A 23,655-nucleotide genomic window follows, 5' to 3' on the forward strand; every position below is an offset into this window, starting at 1 on the left:
CCAAAGATGCTTCTTCAGGAGGCAACTGGACTTTCTTGTTATTTTTTGAAGACGTTTTGTTTCTCATCCAAGAAGCCAAATGGCCTCAACAACGTTCTAAAAGAGTCCAAATGACCAGCTGTCTGCAAAGAATATAAATCTTTCCATTCCCCACCATCCAGTCAGAGCTGAAGTTCTTGGATGACAAGTGAAATGTCTTCAAAGAAAAACAAGAAAGTCCAGTTGCCTACTGAAGAAGCACCTTTGGGACTGTGATATAGATAGTTTCTTTTTCTCTTTGTACTGTTATCATTGTTCTTGCAAAGGTCTTGGTTATAGACACTTTACAATTAAGAGTTATAATTTTGAACTTATTAGCCTTAAATAGTTTGGACTCCCTCCCTTTGTGGATCATTATGACCTGTAACTGTCAGCAGGATTTGTTTCTTAATTATGCCATCATTTTGTCAAATATAAAAAAGTAAACAATGTAATTATGCTCCATTTCCCATTTTGTTTTACATTTAGTCCCACCTTTTGTGTTTTATTCACAGATAACTGATATAATATGTAATATCTAATAGAACTGATTCACAAACAGACTGACTGATACAAATGAAGCATTAAATCAAATTTAGTCCTTAGTTACTTTGCGTTAGCATGTTGCCTCCTTTTTTTTTATTTGTTTTTGGCTGCTGCATAGTAGTAAATTTAAAGCTATGGTATCAGCTAAAATGAGCTGATTTTCAAAAATTTGCTAAAAGTTCAGGAAAAAGTGATCAGGTTAAAAGAAAGGAGCGTGAAAGTCTGGATGAATGGGAGTTCTTACAGTGTGCGAACAATGGCTGTTTCCTGGTGCAATAGAATTCCAGCAGTCCTACAAAGAAATTGCAACAGGTTAATGAGGCAGAGCATGGGATTTTGGAGTTTAGTGCCGCAGCCTAGGCCAGCCTTCTGAAAGGCTTGTTTCTCTATTAACTGAAGCTGCAGGACTGTGAAAGTCTCCACTGACATCGTTGGACTGCAGATGAGTTTGGAAATTGTTCTTGCCTTATTCTCCTTTCTTTCCTTTGCTTCAGGAGAGAAGCAACCTAGGGCTCTCATCTACTGTAGCTTTGTGCAGCCCTCGGCCTCCTTGCCAAAACTGAATGTTAGCAATTAGCTTGGATTTCTAAATGAGAGTGAGTCTCCCAGTAGTCTTGTAGGCACAGAAGAAGAGAGGCCCTACCGTGTCCCCCCCAAAATAAGACCTATCCCAAAAATAAGACCTAGCTTGATTTTTGCACATGCACCTAATATCTGCTGCCGGCATCAACTTCCCTTCGTCCAGTGCGCTCCCACAGAGAGGGCCTCCTTAGGGTGCCGTCGGTCAAAGAGTGTCGACTGGCGGCCCCCAGGGGGAGGGCGTTCTCTGTGGGTGCGCCAGACCTATGGAACCATTTACCGGTGGAGCTCCAGATGGCTCCCGACCTTCGCTCCTTCCGACGTGACCTAAAAACATATTTATTTGAACAAGCCGGCCTGGTCTGATGGGTTTAGGGGTATTTTAACATTTTGTATTAATCTATTTAATTGGGCTATTGTATTTAATATTTCTTTTAATTTTTATATATTGTATTTTATTGTATTGCCCTGTACACCGCCCTGAGTCCTTTGGGAGAAGGGCGGTATAAAAATTAAATTATTATTATTATTATTATTATTATAAGCCCTACCCGCAAAATAAGCCCTAGTTAAGACCCGCCCACTCCATCCCACCGTCTGGTTGCACGAGGTGGGGCAAGGCGCAAGCATAAAAATCAAGTTAGGGTGGAGTGTGGGGTGGAGCTGCCCACGTGCCCTGCACCTGCTTACCTCAGGACCACCACAGCCAGGCCTCCCACACCCTGATACCTGCTTTGTGACAGTGGCACCAAGAGGGATTAGGTCTTATTTTTGGGAGATGTATTTTTTCCCCCACTGTCTCAGCATCAACAGCCCTGTCCAGCAGGACTCCATGGGGCCACCATCAACCATTTTATGTGGCCGCTTGCCACCACTCACTGACAGAGGCCTTGAAGGCAAAATGGAGGCCGTGGGTGATGCCCGCATCAACCCAGATCTCCGTTGTGGGCTGCAAAGGCCTTTTCTGAAGGCCTCTGCCAGTGAAACAGAGGCCGTGGGCAACACACACAAGTAACGGTGAACAGCCACAAAAGAAGTGGGCTGGCGGCAACCACATGGGCTTCTGCTGGACAGGGCTGTTGATGCTGAGACAGTGGGGGGGGGAAATACATCCCCCGAAAATAAGACCTAATCCCTTTTGGAGGCAAAAAAATAAATAAGACCAGGTGTTATTTTGGGGGAAACAACGGAAAAAGAACCCAAAAAGAACAAGGATAGAGGAAATAATTTTGTGGAGTGAGAGAGATTTGGTTGTCAGGTCCAGAAAAAAAAACCTTCTTTCTCTAAAGCAATGAAAATGCAATTTTGAAGTTCACTCCATTGTGAGCCCTCCTTTTTCTTTTTCAACAGCACTTTTGGAATTATGATACTATGGTGCATGAGGATTAGGATGTTGATTGGAAAAAAACAATTCACATGACAGTAAATGATGCCCCTGTAAAACTTTAGGAAATAAATATGTGCAGACTTTGAGTTTATGTTCAGAACAATCTCTAAGTAAAGGCTCAAAACAGATTAATAAGGAGAATTTTAAGAAAAGAGATTAGAAAGATTCTTGTAAATTCTGGTGCACATGTTTGTCAATAAGCAAGTGCTTTCTACATTTCAGTTATTTATTTTACTTGAACTGAGTGGTAAGGATAATGTCACATTGCTGCTTGTATAACCAACTTGAAACCTGTGGGATCATGCAGGGATCATGAGACTTTCTATGATAGAAGGAAACAATTTTCTTGTCAATGGTTTATAAGTGAGCCATTTTTCCTATAAAAAGCAGCCAATAGAACGTGAACTTGGGGACAAGAAGAATGGCAAAAAATGAAACTTCGAATGTATCTCCCTAGGCTGAGAATAAATCCCATGGCCTTGGAATTGTGCCAGAGAAAGTCCTTTACTGTCTACTAGATAGTCGATTCCATAACAGCTGAGGGATCTTCAAAGGTTCCTTTTCTGCTGATCTAAGTATTGAGGCAGGTTGAAAGCAGGAGAGGTGATTCTGCAGATAGATTTTAAACATCAGTATCAATGTTTTGAATTGTGCCAGGGAAGCAGTTGATACAAGCAGCATATTATCTCCATACTTTGCAGTGGTGAGCAGCCTAACTGATGCATTTTGTATTAATTGCCATTTCTGGGTAGCCCCAAATAGAGCTAATTGCAATAGTTGAATTGGATTCCAGTCAAGGTGTGAGTAACTATTGGCATGTCTGGCACATTTGCTGTAATTGTACAAATGCAGAAAAACTTTTTTTGAAAAGGAATGTTGAATCTCTAGTCCCTCACTTTGAAGATAAGGTATTTAAGATGATAGGAGGAGTGTTGATGAAGGCAGTTGAGCAATGATGTGAAGCTTTGATTGTATAATTTTATAGGTCTTAATTAAATATTCTATACTTTGTCTCAGCCATGGCTTTTTCTAACCCTAACATATGCAGGGAGTCATTGAGAGTCAAATCAAGATCTATTGGTTTCTTCCAAGAAGAGAATATTTATCAGCCATGAAAATCTAGGCTAAGGATCAGTTGTTTAAGGTAGCCCAGACAAGAAGCATAAACCATAAACACTACCTTTACTGTAAACAACAAAAACAATATTGCAGTAACAAAATCTTGAAGATTCTGTAAGCATTCCTTCCCCACCATACTTTTACTTTCCAGAAAACTAGGGAGATCTCAGAAAACCTTCTGAGACACTTTCCAACCCTTTTTCTTCTGTGGACTGAGATATATTTTGCATGATGTTGTCTGTAGCTTTTCCTCCTGTCTCCCACATACCATTACAACTGATGAGATGGCACTTAAAGAATATAACCATGTTCATTTAGGAATAACTGATTTCCAATGTTCTGTTGCAATAATAATACTGGCATCAACCTAAATAGAGTGGGGACAGCAATAGGATAGCAGGAGCAGTGCCTTATAACGGGTCCCCAACCCCCGGGACAGTCATCAGCCCGTTGGTAACTGGGCTGTACAAGTAGTGGGTGATTGTGTGAAGTTTCATTTGCGCAGGTGCAGGATTAGGTTATGTGCGGGGAAGCCATCCCCTCCCCATCCATCCCCTCCCCCCACCACTGCTGTTGGTCTGTGGAGCCAAAAAGGTTGGGAGCGCTGCCTTATTAAAAAAGAATTGATTTGTAGGCCAAGGTCATGTATATATAATTCCCATTTGGTAAAAAAATTGCTTAAATTTAAATAAATTTATTTAAAACTTAAATAATAAGAGGGCCAAAATATATCCCTGCTTAACTCCTTAAAGTATGGAGATAGGACTTATCATGTTGCTATTATGCAAGTAATTGATTTTGTAATAGTAATTGACTTAATTTCGTTGTTACACAATGACAATAAAGATATTCTATTCTATTGATGTGCATAGAAGTGTTTTCCTAAAGCATCCTTATCAACTGACGAAGCAACCATCTACAGATGTGGCTGCTAATTTTCTCCTCAATTCACAGGGAAGTGAGCCAAAATCCACCTTCAAGTCAATGAAGGCAGTTTAGAGAGATCCCCTGTGTGAGGTTGGAGCAGATATGCCAGATGATATAGTGTTACACTCTGAAGAACAGTTGGGTAATCTGAGCTTAAACCTTGTTCAGTTACTGAGACTTTTTCTTGGCACATCTAGTAAATTAAGTTTAAGACGTTTGTTTGTTTGTTTGTTTGTTTTATTTGTTCATTCAATTTCTATATCTGCCTACTCAATCAAGTGACTAATATAGTCACCCTTTTTTTGGGATAGCTATTACGGTGGAGTGGCTCTACTGTTTGACTATCAATAAGGATTTGTTCAATTGAGTACTGTAAATAAAAATACCAATATAGTAGCTCTCCATTTAGAGTTTATTTTAGTAGCTCTGGAGAGATCAATTCTCCTCTGGCAGGTTCACCATTTTTTTGTTGGACAGAAGGTTTAAGAACCTCTGGAGTGCAGACTAGAGGCCTGGCAGGGAAGTAATTAGGGAAAGATAAGCATAGGTCCAAGACTTTTTGTCACATTCAATAAATCACAAGTGAGAATTAGAAAGTTCCATCTCACCACTTCAAGTGTTACATAAAAGAAGATGGAAAGACTATAGGGAAACTTTTTATAAATGGAATTACAGTCTAATAGAAACATTACAGAGAATTCAGAGAGTGTTCAGGAGATGAATCCATTAAAAAGGTTCAGTAACTGTGAAATAGGAAAGTACTTGGTGCAGATGAAACATTTACTTATTCTTTTTCTGCAGAACAAATATGCAATAAGTGAATTTGAAAAAAACAAGGTGGTTCAGAGTAGGAAAACTGCATATTATCCCCACCTCTTGTCTAATCTATATGGTTTGAGAAATGAAGCTACCAAGGCAAAGCTAGCCGACCCCATGCTAAAAGAGAACCATTGTATCAACAGAGGTCAGTTGCCTCACAACATCAAATAAATGTCTAAATGTTCATTGACTTGGAAGGCAGGCCAAAAGATCCTGGCATTTACTTGGTCTCAAAAACAGAGATTGATGCTCTTGAGACATCTCAGGAATAATTATAAATTTTCATCAGAGACAGATCAAGATGGTAAACATTTGTCCATAATCCAAGACCAAGCCCAACATTGTAGCATTTAATTTACATTTTTAATTTATCACTGTTTATATATTTATATAAAATAATTATTTTCTGTGATTTTCATGTTAAAAATACTAATTTTGGGAGAACGTGACACAGTATGAGAAGTATGAGAAAACTATGTTATGTCTTAAAATGGATTCAATTATTGAGTTACCTCTGAGCCTAGAATGAGGGATGCATTATTTGAGCATGAAACTATGTTTTTGAAATACATATTAGTATGAATATTGTACATTGAATCCTGCTCTCTGTCTGAATTGGCTACTGCTGAAAATCATTCTTGTAATTATACCAAAGATTGGTTTCAGTTAAGAGAAATTACAGTACTGAAGTTGCAAGACAAAAATTTGGATAAAAAATTCTGTGAAACAGCTCAGATCTTACAATGAGAAATGAGTTAGGAAAGACTATCTCATCAATCCAGGTTTGTAAGTTGCACTGGAGGCCAGGTAAATAAAGGATTTGTAGTTACAGTACATAGTCCAAAGAAACTGGTTATTGATAACATATAGCATTCACATATTTGAGCATATTTTCCAGATATAATATACAATTTTACTTAAAAAAGATGTGTTAAGATGCCGTTTCAGTACTATGAAAAATCCTTAAGATCTTTTTGGTATTAACATTCATATAAATAATTAATGTGCTATAGCCAATGTAGTCATTTTGCTGGCTAATTACTCCCAGAGAAATGGTGAAATATGATATTATATAGTAAAAATGCAGAACCCATGTTTTGCTGATAATTAACTTCAGCTAACATTGATACAAAGCCAGGAATGTTAAGGTATTCCACCTTATGGGAGCACAACCAAAATAACAACATTCATACACTGGGTGCACCTCTCAACATCACCATACAAGAGTACCTGTAGATACCAGGTGCCAAAGCATAAATGACTTTACTGGTTAAAACCAGTCCTTTGAATTGTAGTCAACAACCTATGGGAGCTGGATGCAACATCTGCAAAACAGGGTTGTGTGACACTGGTGTCTCTCACTCACCAGTGATGAACTGCTACTTTCAGCACTAACTACAGTTTGGAAGTGGTAGTCTTCAAAAAAAACCCTCCAGAAAATGCAATGTAGCAATCAGGAGGTGGTACTTAACGATTAATAAAAATTGATTAATTGTGTCCTGCAGTGTTAATAACCTTTTAATTGCAGTTTATGGAATGACTTGAAGTTAGGCTTTTTGACATCTATATATGTGAATGAGATTATAGCATTGTTTTTGCTAAACTAAGAGCTTGGTAAATTCTGATTTCCAAGATCAGTTATATCTACCCAGCCCAGCAAAGCATGTTACAGGTGCCCCCTCTTTAAGGAGATTCATCTAATGGGACTAAGAAGAAGGTCCTTCTTCATGGTGGCTCCCTCCCTGTGGAACACCATCCCTGTGGAGATAAGACAGGCCCCCACTTTGATACTCTTTTGAAAGGCCTTGAAGGCATGGTTTTGCCAGTGGACTTGGGGACACCATGGTGCTAGGGAGTACATAAACTGATTTGTTTGATTGTTGTTGCCAAGGCAGATGAGGGTTTATTGGGTTTTGTGTTTAGGATTTTGTTTTTGTAAGTTGCCTGGAGTCACTGAGTAGGGTGGCTATATAAATTTTCTTGATAAATAATATATGTTGCCTATATTGTCTTTTTCAAATGGTTATGGGGTAATAGTAATGTATTTTCAACCTGAGACAAGCTTGGGAAAGACAAGTAAATTCAGCTTTGTGTACCATCAAGCCAAAATACTTGTGGTTTATCTAACAAAAGAAAGATTTAAATCTTGAACTATGTGTAAGAAAGAATTTTACCCTCATTTCAATATCATTACGCTCACACCACTGTTTGGTGAGAACAGTGTATTGCTCAGAAAATAATCAATATTGTGACTCTAGAGCTCAGATTTTGTGATGCCCGTGGGAATATTTTTGTAGCATTGAAGCATATTAGAATATCATTATAGGAAAGGAAAATAAAAGAATTAAGGGCAAAGCAAAAATTAACAAAAGTGCAAAAATATTTGAACTGCATGGCAATGTTTTCTCAGATTATAACACTGAAGTATTTTCTGTGCTGTGCTTTCAACTCATTTTCAGGACTACGTTGGTTCTGAAGCTGATACTAATATCTGGAGAAATGATCTTCCTGGCATGTTTCTATTCAGTCATTATCTTTATATTTTGTGTTTACTATTTAGAAATTATGACTAGATTCTTTTCTGTCCCAGCCCAGGCATATATAAACAAGATGAAGCTGGTTTCGCCTTCAGTAAAGCAGAAAGAAAAGATTCTTTTATTTCATTTGCAGGATATTTGTGCAAGCATAGCAGAACAATAATGTGCTCATCTGTCTCTGCACAAGGTCATGGATTCATTGATTGCAAAGTCTTATCAGCCAACTAAGGCAATCTACAGAATTTCATCTTCGTATCTGTTGCCTACCTGAAGCTGCAAAAAAGCAGTTGATTGAGTAGAAAACTACATCCAGTGTTTACAGATTCTGCAATACCTTGTTTATCTGTACACAGCATGTTTTATTTATTTTATTTATTTATTTTATTTTATTACATTTATATACCGCCCTTTCCCGAAGGACTCAGGGCGGTTTACAGGGTAATTAAAAACCAAAAATACAAAAGTTAAAAACCAAGTTTAAAAAAGATTAAATTTATCCCTGTATAAATAAAACCCCAATTAAAATAAATTAATCCTCAGCCTGGGCCAGAGAGCTCGAAGAGCCAGGTCTTCAGGCCCTGGCGGAATGAACGGAGGTCGGGGGCAGTCCTCAGCTCCACTGGCAGCTGGTTCCAAAGGGCAGGCGCCCCCACTGAGAAGGCCCTATCCCTGGGTGTTACCCGCCGGCAATCTCTTACCGGTGGCACCCTGAGAAGACCCTCCCTGTGGGAGCGCACTGGACGAAGGGAACTTGATGCCGGCAGCAGGTGTTCCCTCAGATATCCCGGACCCAAGCCATGTAGGGCTTTATAGGTCATCACCAGCACCTTGATTACTCTTTCTGAATATGTCATTTTCCTTAACCTTTTCAATTTTTCTGATCAACTGAGGGCTATCAAGTCCCTTCAAGCCAAGTAGTTATACTTTAGCTTCTGCTCTATAGTCCTCCTTTCCTTCAAATTGATAGAATGCTGTAACTAATAAAGGAGAATGTTTGTAACCCAGGTTTGATGCCCTCTGAGCTCGCTTGTTTTCTTGCAGACATTTCATTAATCCAAACTAGGTAACATCATCAGTGCTAGGTAACATCACTGATTATCACTAGCACTGATGATGTTATCTACTTTGGGTAAAGCTCAGAGGACACCAAGTACCCCTCAAAATGATGTAACTAGCCACAGCTAGTCCTCAAGGTATGACCATTCAGCAATGGCATGATGTTATGACTGCTTTGAAAAAGTGACTCAACCTATCTTCAAGGTTAAAAACCATCACATCGTGTCATGTGATCGCAATTTGGATGCTCGACAACCAGTTCGTATTTATGACAGTTGCAGTGTCTTGTAGTCACGTCATTGCAATTTGTAACCTTCCCAGCCAGCCTCCAACAAGCAACGTCAATAGAGGATGCTGGATTTGTTTAACAACCTTGTGATTCACTTAACTATGGTAAAAAATAGTCATAAAATTGGATCTAGTCCTGTGATGATCCACTTAATAGCCACATTGCTTAGCAACCAAAATTCCAGTCCCAGTTGGGGTTGAAGTCTAGGACTACCTGTATTTCTCTTTTTTCTGATGATCAAGCAATTCCTCTGATTTTAAATATATCTGTATTAGTAGTTGGACTGAATTTGTCTGAAATCCAAGCACTAATGGCTGTTTGGGTTAATGCCATATTGTAAAATCTCTCCATGCATATCTTAAAAAACAAAAGCACTACAAAGGACATTGTCTGCTTAAGAAATTAACCATTTTTCCCCTTTGTTCTTCTTTTCAGCAGGTGTTGTAGACCTGCAGCTGTGCCTACTAAGCTTCTTTTGACTAATTCTCTTTTTTCCACCAAAGTCTTCATGCGTCCTATCTATTGATATCCTTACTTTGTCCATATTTGTGTTTCTTAATAGTATACCAGAAGAAGGCATGACAAAGTATTTCCTTACTGTTCCTAAAAATGTTATATCACCATGGCCATAAAATCACCAGAAGTCAAGCTTGATTTAATAGCATCATGTGTTCTTGATGCAGTGCTTATGAAGAGACTTCAAGTTACGATGTAACTTTCTCCAAGATACACCAAAAGACACATACTATTTGACAATTTTACGAGTTGATACCCAACACATTTGAAAGATTCCAACTTGAGGGAAACCTGTTTGTTTTACTTTGTTAATACTAATTGTACGGTATAAAAGGGAAGTGATCTAAACTCTGCAGTTAGCAAAGGCCTTAGGAGAGTATCAGAATGTTTTTCTGTCCCATTGGCATTTTTTGCTGGCCTGACCCAAAAATAGTTTTCTCAGGCCCCTACAGCTTCTTGCCACAGCTCAAATGGGGCTTTCAGTTTAAAGCAGCCACTGCCATTCTAACTGGCAATATTTCCCCCCAGAAAATCATTTGTGTTTTGTAAAGGAGAACAAATGTGGTAGGTAGAATTCTTTGCAAGTATATTCTGCCTTGCTTTTTCTCCTGGTCCTTTACTACAATTCTCCTTCAAGATAGATAGATATGTTTGGAAAAATAAATGATTTGTCTTGTTGTTTCTTTAAAAAAGTAAACTGAAAATGATTAATAATGTATGCTTCCTTAATAGTTTGAAGGAAGCAGCATTTTATAAAAGAATAGGAAAATGAGATGATGAGTTATTAAAATAAATTAGATTGTGTCACTTATTTTTGGAAATGCAGCCAGTGGTTTGACTAAGTACTCATATTAAGTAATGGAATCCACTTTGTTTTGATGTTATAAAGTAAGAGAAATAGGGTAAAAGCATAACAAATGCAAGTTCTTAAGAATAATTAAATCACATTGTAAATTAGACATACAATCCAAATTACACATTTTATCTGGACATATCTCAAATATCTCAATATCCTTTTTGTTTTATTTCAAAAATAACCCTATTTACTGTATTTTTCGGACCATAAGACGCACCTGACCATAAGACGCACCCAGTTTTTAGAGCAGGCAAACAAGAAAAAAAATCTGAACCAAATAGTACTGGTATACTAAAACAGGGCTTTTCAACCTTTTCATCCATTGTACCACTTTTAGTACAAGGCAATGTCCGAGTACCACCAGTCGCCCAGCAAGGTGTCAAAAACTTGACCCCCACCAAAAAAGGAAAAAAATGATAAAGTACAGGTAGTCCTTGACTTACAATGATTCAATTAGTGACTGTTCAAAGTTACGACGGCACTGAAAAAAGTGACATGAACATTTTTCACACTTATGACTGTTGCAGCATCCCCAGGGTCATGTGATTTACATTTGGATGCTTGGCAATCGATTAATATTTATGATGGTCACATTGTTCCAGGGTCATGTGATCGCCTTTTGCAACCTTCTGAGAAGCAAAGTTAGTGGGGAAACCAGATTCACCTAACAATCATGTTACTAATTTAATTTCTCTCTCTCCTTCTCTTTCTCTCCCTCTCTCCCCCTCCCTCTTTCTTTTTCTCTCCTCTCTCTCTCTCCCTTTCTCTCCATCTCCCTCTTTCTCTCCCTATTTTTCTCTTTCCCTCTATCTCTCCCTTTCTCTCCCTCTATTTCCCTCCCTCTTTCTTTCTCCTCTCTCTCTCTCTCCCTTTCTTCCTCTCCCTCTCTCTTTTCCTCTCCCTCTTTCTATCCCTCTATTTCTCTCCCTTTCTTTCTCCTCTCTCTCCCTCTTTCTCTCCCTCCCTATTTCTTTCTCCTCTCTCTCTCCCTCTCTTTCTCTCTCTCTTTCTCTCCCTCCCTCTCCCATTGTCCCTTCCTTCCTTCCTTCCCTCCCTCTTTGTCCTTCCCTCTCTGCATTAGAGCAGTACCCGCGGAGGCGGCCCTGTGGCCCGGCTTTCTCTTGCACAAAGCAAGCTGAAACGGAGCGAGGGAGATTGCCAGAAATGCGAATCGGCCGATCTCGCGCTCCTGCAAACTCCCTCGCTCGGTTTCAGCTTCCCTTGCTACAAGAGAAAGCAGGCTGAAACGAGGGAGATTGCAGCAGCGCGAGATCGGCCGATTCGCATTCCTGGCAATCTTCCTCACTCCGTTTCAGCCTGCTTTCTCTTGTAGCAAGGGAAGCTGAAACCGAGCGAGGCAGATTGCAGGAGCGTGAGATCGGCGTTTCTCAGCACGTGCCGATTCGTGCTCCACTTGCAGAGGTTGGGGCTGGCCATACGGATCACCTTCGGACCATAAGACACACCCTCGTTTTCTCCCCCACTTTTGGGGGGAAAAAGTGCGTCTTATGGTCCGAAAAATACGGTAATCATTTTAATTAGTCTGTTGTATAATTTGTTTGTCTGTTTATTATCTGTAAGCACCTCTTTGTGAACTATTCTAAATCACAGTTTTTGTTTTCATAAAGGAAAAAGTACATTTCTTGTCTTTCTATGCTTTGGACCAAATGTCATGTCCTGTGGTAGAGATGTCTTGAAAATTAACTTGGGTATTTGTAAAATGCCATCATAATCAGCTTGATACAATCACAGATGCACCAGTACATGGAGACAGGATCAGCTACAGAGAAGAGGGAGATCTCAGAAAAGAATCGAGTCATCCCTCAGCGGCCCTCTCCTTGTGCAACAAGGCACAGATGGTGGAAATTTATAACCATGGCCCAGGATGCTAAATACTATGGTCTGTGTGGTATACAGCAGGCATTATTGGATGCAGAATACAAAAAACTCTCATCTGCCGAAGAATACTAAGTCCTCTTATTAAGATTGCAAGGATAACATTCTGTATTCTTATACACTCTTTTTATTCTATAAAGAATTGTGAATTCAATTCCCAGAATTCCCCAGCCAGCATGAATTCTGGAAGTTGAAGTCCACACATCTTAAAATCGCTAAAATTGAGAAACACTACCCTGTACCCTAAGATGTGGCTAGACTTGTCCTAGTGCTTTGTGAGCTGTGAGCATCTCATGCTTTTGCACAACTGAATGTTCTTCCTTTCTTTTCATGCTTATTCTGGAGAGGCTTTATATTGCTGGTTGTGTGTTAGGGTACACAACAGTTTCCACCTTTAAAGGAGGGAAGCATTACTTCCTTTTAATGTGACTCATAAACATTTAAGAATTTTTTTTCCTTCCAGCAAAATTGAGGCTGCCTCATGGCTTTGAGTAATATATTTCAGCTTGTATGGTAACAAAGGGTTTTGTAGGGAAAAGAATTCAGACCCGGGTCGATAGAGATGCTCTGAACCAGCCAGGCAGCCTCGTCTCTCCAAAAAAAACCTGAGCAACTGCCCGCTGAACTTTATTCACCTCCTTTTTCTGAATACCAAATACAACATTACATAAACCCCATCAATCTCAAAAAAATAGGATACATAGTGATAATTGGATACGTAGTGAGAACCACTCAGGTGCCTATGAGATCATTACAAAAACAAGATACTAAAAGATATATGTGAAAGCTCTATCATAACGTTTCCCAAACCTCCCACATGCCATCCTGTGCGAACCAGGAGAGTGCTCATCACTGTAATTCACGTAGAGGCCGATAAGAAACGTTTGGGAAAGCTGAAAGTTGGGAGGCCAAAAACTGGCCGTTCCCACAGGTTTTTGACAAGCAAAAGGAAGACTTTCAGTTCAACAATACAGGATATAAGCAGAAATGCTGTGCTGAAGGGGGCTTTGAAGGAAACTCAGCTAAAATTGTCTGGGAGAAAATCTCCAGTAGACTAAAACGTGGAGAGGAATATGCATTAGAAGAGGAAAATAAAACTTGGAGCTTAAGTCTACAGTACCTGGGCAACATATCTTGATGAAAAATCCTGGGAATCGGACTTCCGGTGGCGGCGCGGCGCCGGAGACAGCCGTTTCGGGCTGCCCGCTGCTCAGCTGTGTTGTTTTCACCCGAAACAGCGCCGATCAGCTGTTTGGGTGAATTTGAAGCCCCCTCCTCGGGAGAAGAGGAGGGGGAGAGGCCCAGGTAGGGGTTGAGTTCTCCGGGGCCGCCTGAGCTTAAAGCTTGGGCGGCTGAAGGATTGAACTCCCCCGTAGCCTGGGTTGCTCCCAGCTGTTCAGCGTCTCTGCTCCGGGATTCTTGGAGCAGAGCCAGGCGTTTGCGACCACCCCTGCCAGAAGGAAAGACCCTGGAATAAAAGGAGCAGGCAGAGCGGTACAGGAGGAAGAGGTGAAGAGGACTTTTATTTTTATTCTCTAGCTTAATGGACTTTTTAAACTTAAAGTGAAAGTGCGTAATAAGTAAAAGTAAAAAGATGGCGGCCAAACCTCCCTCAAAAACTCTTCGGAGTGCTGGAACTTCCCCGGTGCAACAGACATCGTTGCAAGCCTTGCTTCCTCCTGCTGCATTGACATCGAAGGATTTACAAGATGCTCTTGAAAAACATGCCCAGGTAATTTTAGAAACACTGGGTGATAAATTGGCAAAGGTGGAGGAGAAATTGGAGAAAATGGAGGAGAGGATAGAAGAGAGGATGGAAGAGAAATTCAGTGCGATGAGGGTAGACATTTTGTCTACAGTGGAAAGTGTGGCTGAATGTGTGCAAGGTTTGGAAGAAAAAGTGGAAGATTTGACCCAAAAAAATGCTATATTAGAAGTAAAGGTATTGGAGAATGAAGAGTTAAGAGATAAAATGGACAGAGAATTAAGTCTTGTTCAGTTTCATCAGATGCAGTATGCTGTTAGAATCAGAGGCTTAAAAGAAAATATTAAGGAAGACCTAAAGCAGCTGATTTCTGAAGCTCTGGAAGCAGTATTGGGTCAGCCAGCATCTGAAATAAAGGGATGCATGGATAAAGTTTTTCGTGTAAATTCATGGATTGCTAGACAGAGAAAGCTACCTAGAGATGTGGTGGTTTATTTTGCAAAGAGAGAAACTAGAGATGAAGTTATTCAAGCCGCCTATGATACTAAAGTAATGGTTGCTGACCAAGAAGTTTTGGTTTTAAAGGAAATTCCTCCAAAGATTTTAAGGAGAAGAAAGGACTTTGCATTTCTTGTGCAGGAACTTAAGCAACGTGATATAAAGTTCAGATGGGAGATCCCAGTTGGATTGGTGGCGATGCATGAAGGTAAAAGATACCGTCTGGTTACTGTGACACAGGCGCGTGATTTCTACAATAATGTTTTAAAAGCAACCCCACTATCACTTCTGGAAGCGGCAAAGGGATCTGGAGAAGAAGATGGACAGACAGAGGAGAATGGTGCTGGAGGGGATCAAACTATAACTTCGTTGGCTGATGTTGGAGAGCTGAGGGTGACGCGTGCTGCTTTAAAAAGAGCAAAACAAATAAAAGAACAAGACCAGCAGAAGTTTATGGAAATTTCAAAGCGTACTTATAGCGAGGCAGTGGGAGGAGCGCGGCCCAAAGGCGACAGAGGGGCTATTAAAGATGTGCTCCAACAGCTTCGGGATGACAAGCATGGCGACTAAATTTCTAACCTGGAACGTTAATGGACTAAACTCGCCTCAGAAGAGAAAGAAAATTTTTCAATATTTAAAACAATTTAAGATTGATGTTATATGCTTGCAAGAAACGCATATTAGGGCTATGGACCAAAAGTTTTTATTGAACTCAAGGTTGGGTACGCAATTTGTCGCCTCTGCAATGAATAAGAAAAACGGAGTGGTTGTCTATGTTAAAAGTGCTTTAACAGCGGACTTAATTGAAGCAGATAAGCATGGAAGATACGTAATGATAGATTTGTTGTTAGAAGGCAAAAAAACGCTTTTAGTTGGACTGTATGCTCCTAATCAACAACAACAACAAGCTGACTTTTTTAGCTTACTTCATACAAAGCTTACTCAGTTGGATTACAAATCGTTTATTTTTATGGGGGACTGGAATGGTGTTTTGGACGTACAGATGGATAAGGCTGGTTTTTTTAAGCGTGTTCCGTGTCATGCCAGACTGCCTAAATCTTTTTTTGAAATGAAGGATGATTTGGAATTGCAAGACATTTGGCGTGACACACACCCGCATGAAAAGGATTATACTTTTTTTTCTGATAGACATCAATCTTTTTCCAGGATTGACTTCATTTTGTTGACTAACGATTTTTTTTCTAGGATTAAGAAGGTAAAGATTTGTGCAAGAGCTATTTCTGACCATAGTCCAGTATGGTTAGAGATTAATAAGGACAATAGAGATAGGCGCTCGTGGCGCGTAAATGAGAACTTGTTTAGAAATCAGAAAAATGTGGAAGAGTGTAAACAGCGAATGAAGGATTTTTTTGAAATTAATATGAATAAGGATACTTCTATGGACATGGTTTGGGATGCTAGCAAGGCCTATATGAGAGGGGTGTTGATATATATGAATAATAGACACAGACGTACTTTGGAAGCTAGAAGGAAAGAATTGGAGAATGAAATTAAGGAAAAAGAGAATGCCTTGATTCTGAATCCATTGGATGTGAAGACTAAGGAGGTTATTAAGTTATTAAGAGGACAATTTGATAAACTAATGGCTGACCAGGTGGCTACCAATTTGCGGTTTGCCAGGCATAACACTTTTTGCAATGCTAATAAGCCAGGTAGATGGTTAGCTTATAGACTAAGGAAAAAGCAGAGGGCTTCTAATATAGACAAAATTGAATATAAGGGAAAGGTAGTGTTTCAACAGGATCTTATTAAGGAAGCCTTTGTGGATTTTTATTCTAAATTATATGCTAAGGAGAAGATTAACGAAAAAGACATTGACGTATATTTGGAGAATGCTAGCATTCCGGCTCTTACGCAAGTACAAAAAGAGGAGATTAATCAACTGATTACAGAAGAAGAAATACTTACAGCAATTAAGGAGTTGAAGATGGATAAAGCGCCAGGTACAGATGGTCTGACTGCGGCCTACTACAAAAATTTACAATTAGAGATGATAAAACCGTTAAAGGAATTGTTCCAGATAATCCAGAGAGGGGGAAAGGTGCCTCCGTCTTGGAGAACTGCTTTTATTTCTTTGATTCCGAAGGAAGACCAAGATGTTACTCAAGTAAAAAACTACAGACCGATATCACTATTAAATACAGATTATAAGATATTTGCTAAGGTGTTGGCTAATAGATTGATGAGGGTTCTGCAACAGGTGATTCATGGGGATCAAACTGGGTTTATTAGTGGTAGGCAAATGAAAAATAACGTGAGGCATATAGTTGATGTGTTGGAATTTTTGGAAAGGAACAACCAGATCCCTGCGGCGCTAATTTTTTTAGATGCTGAAAAAGCCTTTGATCAACTGAACTGGCAATTTTTGATGAAAGTTTTAGATAAAATGAATTTTGGGGATAAATATTTGCAACCAATTAGGGCATTATATCAAAAACAAACAGCCCGAATAATAGTTAATAATAGCTTGTCAGAAGCATGTAATATCGAGAAGGGTACAAGGCAAGGGTGCCCGTTATCGCCTTTGTTATTTGTGTTAACATTGGAGATATTACTGGTAAAAATACGGAACTCGGAAAGAATTAAGGGTATACAAATTAGAGATCAGGATTATAGATTGAGAGCGTTCGCAGACGATCTGGTTGTTACAGTGACCCAGCCGAAGAGTTCTGTTGTGGACCTGATGGAGATAATAATGCAATATGGGAAGGTTTCTGGATTTAAAGTTAATGTACAAAAAACTAAAATTCTGGCTAAAAATATGACAGCATCGCAAAAGGCCCTTTTAGAAGGGTTAACTGGATTTGAGATTGTTAAAAGGGTCAAATATTTGGGGGTGCTTTTGTCGCCCTCCAATACAAAACTATATAAAAATAACTATGAAAAATTATGGGGAAAAATCCAAAAAGAAATGGAGAGTTGGGAAAAACTGCAATTGTCGTTGTTGGGGCGAATCGCAGCAGTGAAAATGAATGTCCTGCCTAAATTTTTATTTTTATTTCAAATGATACCGGTTCTTAAGAAAGATTCTAATTTGGAGGAATGGCAGAGAGGTATCAATAAATTTGTCTGGGCAGGGAAAAGGCCACGAGTTAAACTTAAGATTATGCAGGATACTCGTGAAAGAGGTGGTCTTAAAATGCCTAATCTTAAATTATATTATGAAGCTGCTGCGTTAGCAGGTATAAGTGATTGGATTAATTTGACACAAGAGAGATTATTAAATCTTGAGGGCCATGATTTGCTGTTTGGCTGGCATGCATATTTGTTGTATGATAAGAAGGTAGATAATGTGTTTAGAGTGCATATTTTAAGACAGGCATTGCTGAGAGTTTGGAAGAAGTATAGACATAAGTTAGACTGTAAGATACCATTGTGGGCAATTCCAAAACACGCAATAGAAAATATAAATGTTGGTTTTAAACATGATGTGACTACGTATAAAGAGATTTTAAGCTTGGAAAGAAATGTCTGGTGTTTGAAACCATATAGCCTCTTGCGAGATGAAGAGATTGTTCAAACTTGGTTTCAATATATTCAGCTACGGGCCAGGTGGAAAGAAGACCAGAAAATTGGCTTTACAATGACTGATGAAAATCTGATAAAGCAAATTAGAAATCAGGGACCAGCACATATTAAACGGATATATCTTGCATTGATAGAGATTGACTCAGAAACAGAACTTGTTAAGGACTGTATGGTAAAATGGGCCCAGAACATCCAAGAAGTTATTACAATGGATACGTGGGAAAAGATTTGGGTGAGGAACGTAAAATTTACACAAGCTCAAAATTTAAGAGAGAACTTTTATAAAATGTTTTATAGATGGCATCTAGATCCTAAAAAGCTTGCAAGTATGTATCCGAATTATCAGCCAAAATGTTGGAGGTGTGGTGATGAAGATGCAACATATTTTCACGTATGGTGGACTTGCAAAAAGGTTAAGGCCTTCTGGATTAAAATTTGGTGGAATATGCAGAAGATTTTCAAGCGAAGGATAAAGTTTTGTCCGCAACTTTTCTTGTTGGGAATAATTACAGATGCTACGGTTGTGGACACTAAGCTGATGTTGAATTTAATTACGGCAGCAAGACTCTTAATAGGTCAGTATTGGAAGAAAGAGGAACTGCCGACCATAGAAGAATGGACTTTAAAGGTTTCTGACCTGGCAGAGATGGCAAAGATTTCGGCTTATTTGAAAGATCACTCGCAAGAACGTTATATTATGGAATGGAGAAAATGGATTGAGTATATCCAGAACAAATATAGGACTAAAAAGTTTCATGTAGCATTTGAATAAGTCTTCCTTTTTTTCCTCTTTTTTTTCTTGTTTTCTCTATATATAATTAATATTAACAGTGTTTGTATTATCCTATATGAGCCAGAGAGTGATAGATTTTAGAGTTTATGGTTGTTAGCATATGGATGTTTATGATTGTTTTTTTTTGTTTTTATACCTTGTACTTAGCTCTGGGAAGTCGGGGGGTGGAGGGGGAGAGGGGTAGGGAGGGAGGGAGAGGGGAGGGGGAGGGGGGACTGTTAAAGAGAAAATGTATGTTAAAACTTTTCAATAAAAAAAAAATCCTGGGAATCCAATCTATTAGACTTTCACAGGATCATATGTTTGGATGCAGTTGTTTAATATGATGAAGAATGCAGGGTTCTGATGTCCTCACAAGAGAAATTGTGACAAGGAAAAAGAAGTGCCAACCACAACACTGAACATATGGGTTACACATTCACCAAATGTAGCAGACCTGTAAAGATGATGTGAGGATAAGCACAGACATGGCTGCATTTCATTTGGATTGTGGAGTCATCGTTAACTTTGTCTTGGCAGTGCAGATATTGCTTAACTGCAGTTCTAGCATCCCTTACAATTGGCCGTGGTGGCTAAGGCTGCCGGGAGTTGCCATTAATCAGTAGGAAGGCCATAGATTCTATAACGTTTTAAGTGAAAATTGCCCCTTGGGGACTGTTTTTAGTCCAGGGAGGAAGTATAGGGGAACATTCCTATAATAGGTAATAGTAACTGCATGAGTAGAAGGGGATCTTGATGAGAAATGAGTATGAGGCAACTCCATTGCCTAATACAAGTTGCTTATTTTTAAATTATAGGTAGCAGTAAGTGAGATTTCTATTAATGTATCTGCTTTAGCTCTTAACCCACAGCTACCTGCAGCTTCAGTTCTTTTTTGTTAGGAATAATAAACATCATATGCTAAAAACAAGCATTCCAAAAAAAGACCTTTGCTTTTGATTCTACTTTTCATTGCACTTTATATGCATTTCTTCCCTGTCCTTATGTACTGTCATCCTTCAGGAAGGCTACAGTCATCTACTGATCTGGAATTTCCTACTCATTGGGCAAAGGCCGTCTCTGCTGAGATTAGTGGCAGGTCTTGGCATTCTCCCAGTTTCTGCAGATGTACTCCTTTTCAAACAAGATAAATAAACATGCTCATTTCTGCTACATAATTATGGGAATATGTTGATCTGGTTCTTTTTTCTTAAAATAGCAGAGAATCAAAAGAGAAAAGTAGGTCTTTTGTTTCATAGACTCTATCCCTAATCCCAAAAGCAAACACTGTTGCAGGGATTTTTTAAAAAGATCCATTGATTTTGGATTTCAAAAAGAAAGCTGTATATCTTATCTGGGAATAAAACTAATTAAGCTCATTGTGCACTAAAAAAAATCATAGCTTTACATTCTGAAGGGGTTAAAAAAGTTTCATAAGCATCTCAGTTAAGTGGCTAGAAAGTAAAATTCAGGACTTCTGGTTTTGTGCCCATAGCACATGGTCATGGGAGAGCGAGGCTCCACTCCCCATGGCTGGTTTTGTCCTGTCAGGAGGACCCTAGATGGGTCTGAAGTCGCCCCGAAGAGGTGACCGTGAAGGAGGCGTGCTCCATTGATCACGAAGCGATGGTGGTCGCTTCATTTGATCTGGGGGAAGCCCTCCAATCTGACAGGAGAAAGACTAGCGTGAGATCAGTGTCTAGCCCAAGCTACTTGCAGCCGAAGTCCAAGAGCATGAACCTGAACATTGGTGAACAGGGTGCTTGGAATTGGTGAGAGTATTGATCTTCTTTCTTCTACCTACTAATTGAATCCTTGAGAAAGATCCCCAAAGCAAGAAAACCTCCGGGAGGGAAGGGAGGGGACTATATCCCCATTCCCTTATAGACAGAAGCAGCAAATTAATATTAAGGAGGAACGAGATATACTAAAATTCAATTTAAAAATAGTACAGTCTGGATAAATTTAGAAACTAAAGAACTGTCAAGATTATACCCTGAAATGTTTTGATGGAATTATAAAAAATACATAACAAAAAATAACTTTTTGATTAAAAAAAACTGAAAAAGAAATAACTGCTGACATCTAGTGGAGAATCAGAGCATAGAACACTAACAATAAGGACTCAGAAACTGGCAAAATGCTCAAAGATAAAGAATAATCTGTTCCTTTGAATTGCAAATAACCTTGAAGATAGCTGGGAACAAAGGAATAGCTAGGCCAGCTATAAGATTAAAAAGTGTCTGAAAGAAAAAAAAACCACCTGGAATGTTGTTTAAATTTAAGAACTGTTTATGGAAAAGAAAAACCTCGGCTCTTGGGTAATCTTTTAAAGGAAAATCTACAGGAAGGATTAAAAGTGGCTTAACATACTGAAGTGTAATTTTGAACTGACTGATAATTGATGAAAGACTGTTTGAAGGATGGAGACAACATGGATATCGTATACGTATTAAAAAATGACAGGATGCCACATTCAATATTTTCTCCTGAAGGATTTAGCCTGGAAAATCAATGACTTCCAGAAGTAATATTTCAAGGCAAGACAAATACTTTCCAGGATAAAATAAATGCCATGTTACGACAAATACAAATGACAATAGATTCAAACCACAAGAAAATTCAAAACAACTTTGATGGTTTAAATAAGCATATTTCTAATTTAAATCTACAATTAAAAAACATCTAGGAAATAACAATGAATGAATAAACAAATCAGATAACAGACCACAAATTAGAAGAATATGACCATATTGATGAAACAACAAATGAAAATAATTACAATCTAATACAAACAGGAAAAAAATCTACAAGATTCTGATACAACAGTACAAATGGAATGGACTATAGAATTTTTAGGAGAACTATCAGAGTTTGGGAGAGAGAAAGTATATACATCTTACTTACTTCATCTTTTGTATTCCCGACAACATTTGCAAAAATATAGGAATTGTCGGGTAAGCGGATTATATCAACTTGGAACATTAATCAGCAAAAGAAGACCAGAGACAGATACAAGAGATTTGACTTGCCCTACCAGATGGACTATTACATGAACAAACACTTGTTTGAATATGGTTAAAAGAATAGAGAACTCTGAACATAAAGGGGCCCTATAACAAGAGGGATAAGAGATTTAAGTAATATAGTATGTTCTACAATATATGAAATGTAAAAATAGTGGGTTGATGTAACTTATTAATATAAGTGAAATATAAACTGATTTAAAAGGATGTTAAACTAAATACTATCAGATAATAAGTACAGGATTTCTATAATGCATGATAGGGAAAATTTGGACATTTAGATGACTAACATGAAATTATGACTGATAAAAATTGGATTGAATATAAGGGAAATTAAGCTTAAACAAAAATTACGAAAATAGGATACATGGTGAATTAATGAGATGATAGTTATAAGAATAATATAAGATAAAAATGCTAGACATAGAGATTATTATTTGTACAAATACAAAAAATGTGTATATTTAACCATTTATATATTGAAAATATGAAGAATTACATTTTGCTTAAGGTTGAAGGAGAATATAAATGGGAGAAGGGAAGATCAAAGAAATATATTATTAATTTACTAATTATGGAATTATCAAACTTAATCATTACTGATTGTTAATTGATTATTACTGTGTTTTTTCTTTTATTATAAACCAAGACAACACGCTGTGCACTAGGCACTGGAGATTGTTATAATTAAAACCAATAATATATGTATTTAAAAAAAGAAAGTAAAATTCAGTTCATTTCCTTTGCACTGAAAGAAAAGAAAAGATGCTATTTTTGTGTTAGAGTATAATACCTGTAGATTAGTATTGCATTCTCCTGCACTATATGCTATGTTTTGCTTTATCTTTGAAAGATAACAATGAATTAATTTTATTCATCTACAGGATCACTTGTAAAGTTATTTAGACTTGCAGTTGCTGGTTTCTTAAATGCGTTTAAGCTTTAAAATATGCTTAAACTACGTAGTTAATGTTATAGCTGAACAACAAGATGAAAACAAGGGAAAACCTTGAAGGAAATTAGAATGTATTTGTGATTTCAACATGATTCTAAGCATCTCTGTCAGAATTAATACCTCATATTTTTGATACTGTACTTTGCTATTACATAGCATAATGGTAATAAACACAACAGAACTCTAGTTCCATCTGCTGGCAGAAAAGCTGCTAGCAACATTTTTCATTAATCTGTTCTTTACATCTCTTCAGCTGCAGAGCAGTGGAGTTGGCAAGACCAGACTTTAGGACAAACATACAGGATTTTACTTATGAAAAAATCATCTTTGGAAGTAAATGAAGTGTCACATTAATTCCCTCCCCCTTATCTCAAATAATTAATTCCAGAGTGTAATGTTACATTACATACCATTACTCTAGAAATGCCATTATTTTCCATTTTCTGATACAGCTACTGTAAGCCATCTTTATCTTGCTGCATATTTCCATTTCCATCTAGTTTATTTCACTTTCTGTTGCTTTAAGAATTTCAAGACTGCATTCTGTGTGTGTAGATGTGTTTATAGTACAAAACAAATGCATGAATTACCATTTCATTTCATAG

General features: G+C 38.2%; 1 protein-coding gene across 1 annotated transcript in view; it reads left to right on the forward strand.

The window, feature by feature from the left end:
- LIMS1 (LIM zinc finger domain containing 1) overlaps positions 1-23,655 on the forward strand; it is a gene marked incomplete at its 5' end in the record, with an annotated part of 89,325 nt that overhangs the window by 5,505 nt on the left and 60,165 nt on the right. The window lies entirely within an intron of this gene.

This window comes from Vipera berus (assembly GCF_964194415.1).
Source record: "Vipera berus genome assembly, chromosome: 4".
In the NCBI taxonomy this organism is placed as follows: Eukaryota; Metazoa; Chordata; class Lepidosauria; order Squamata; family Viperidae; genus Vipera; species Vipera berus.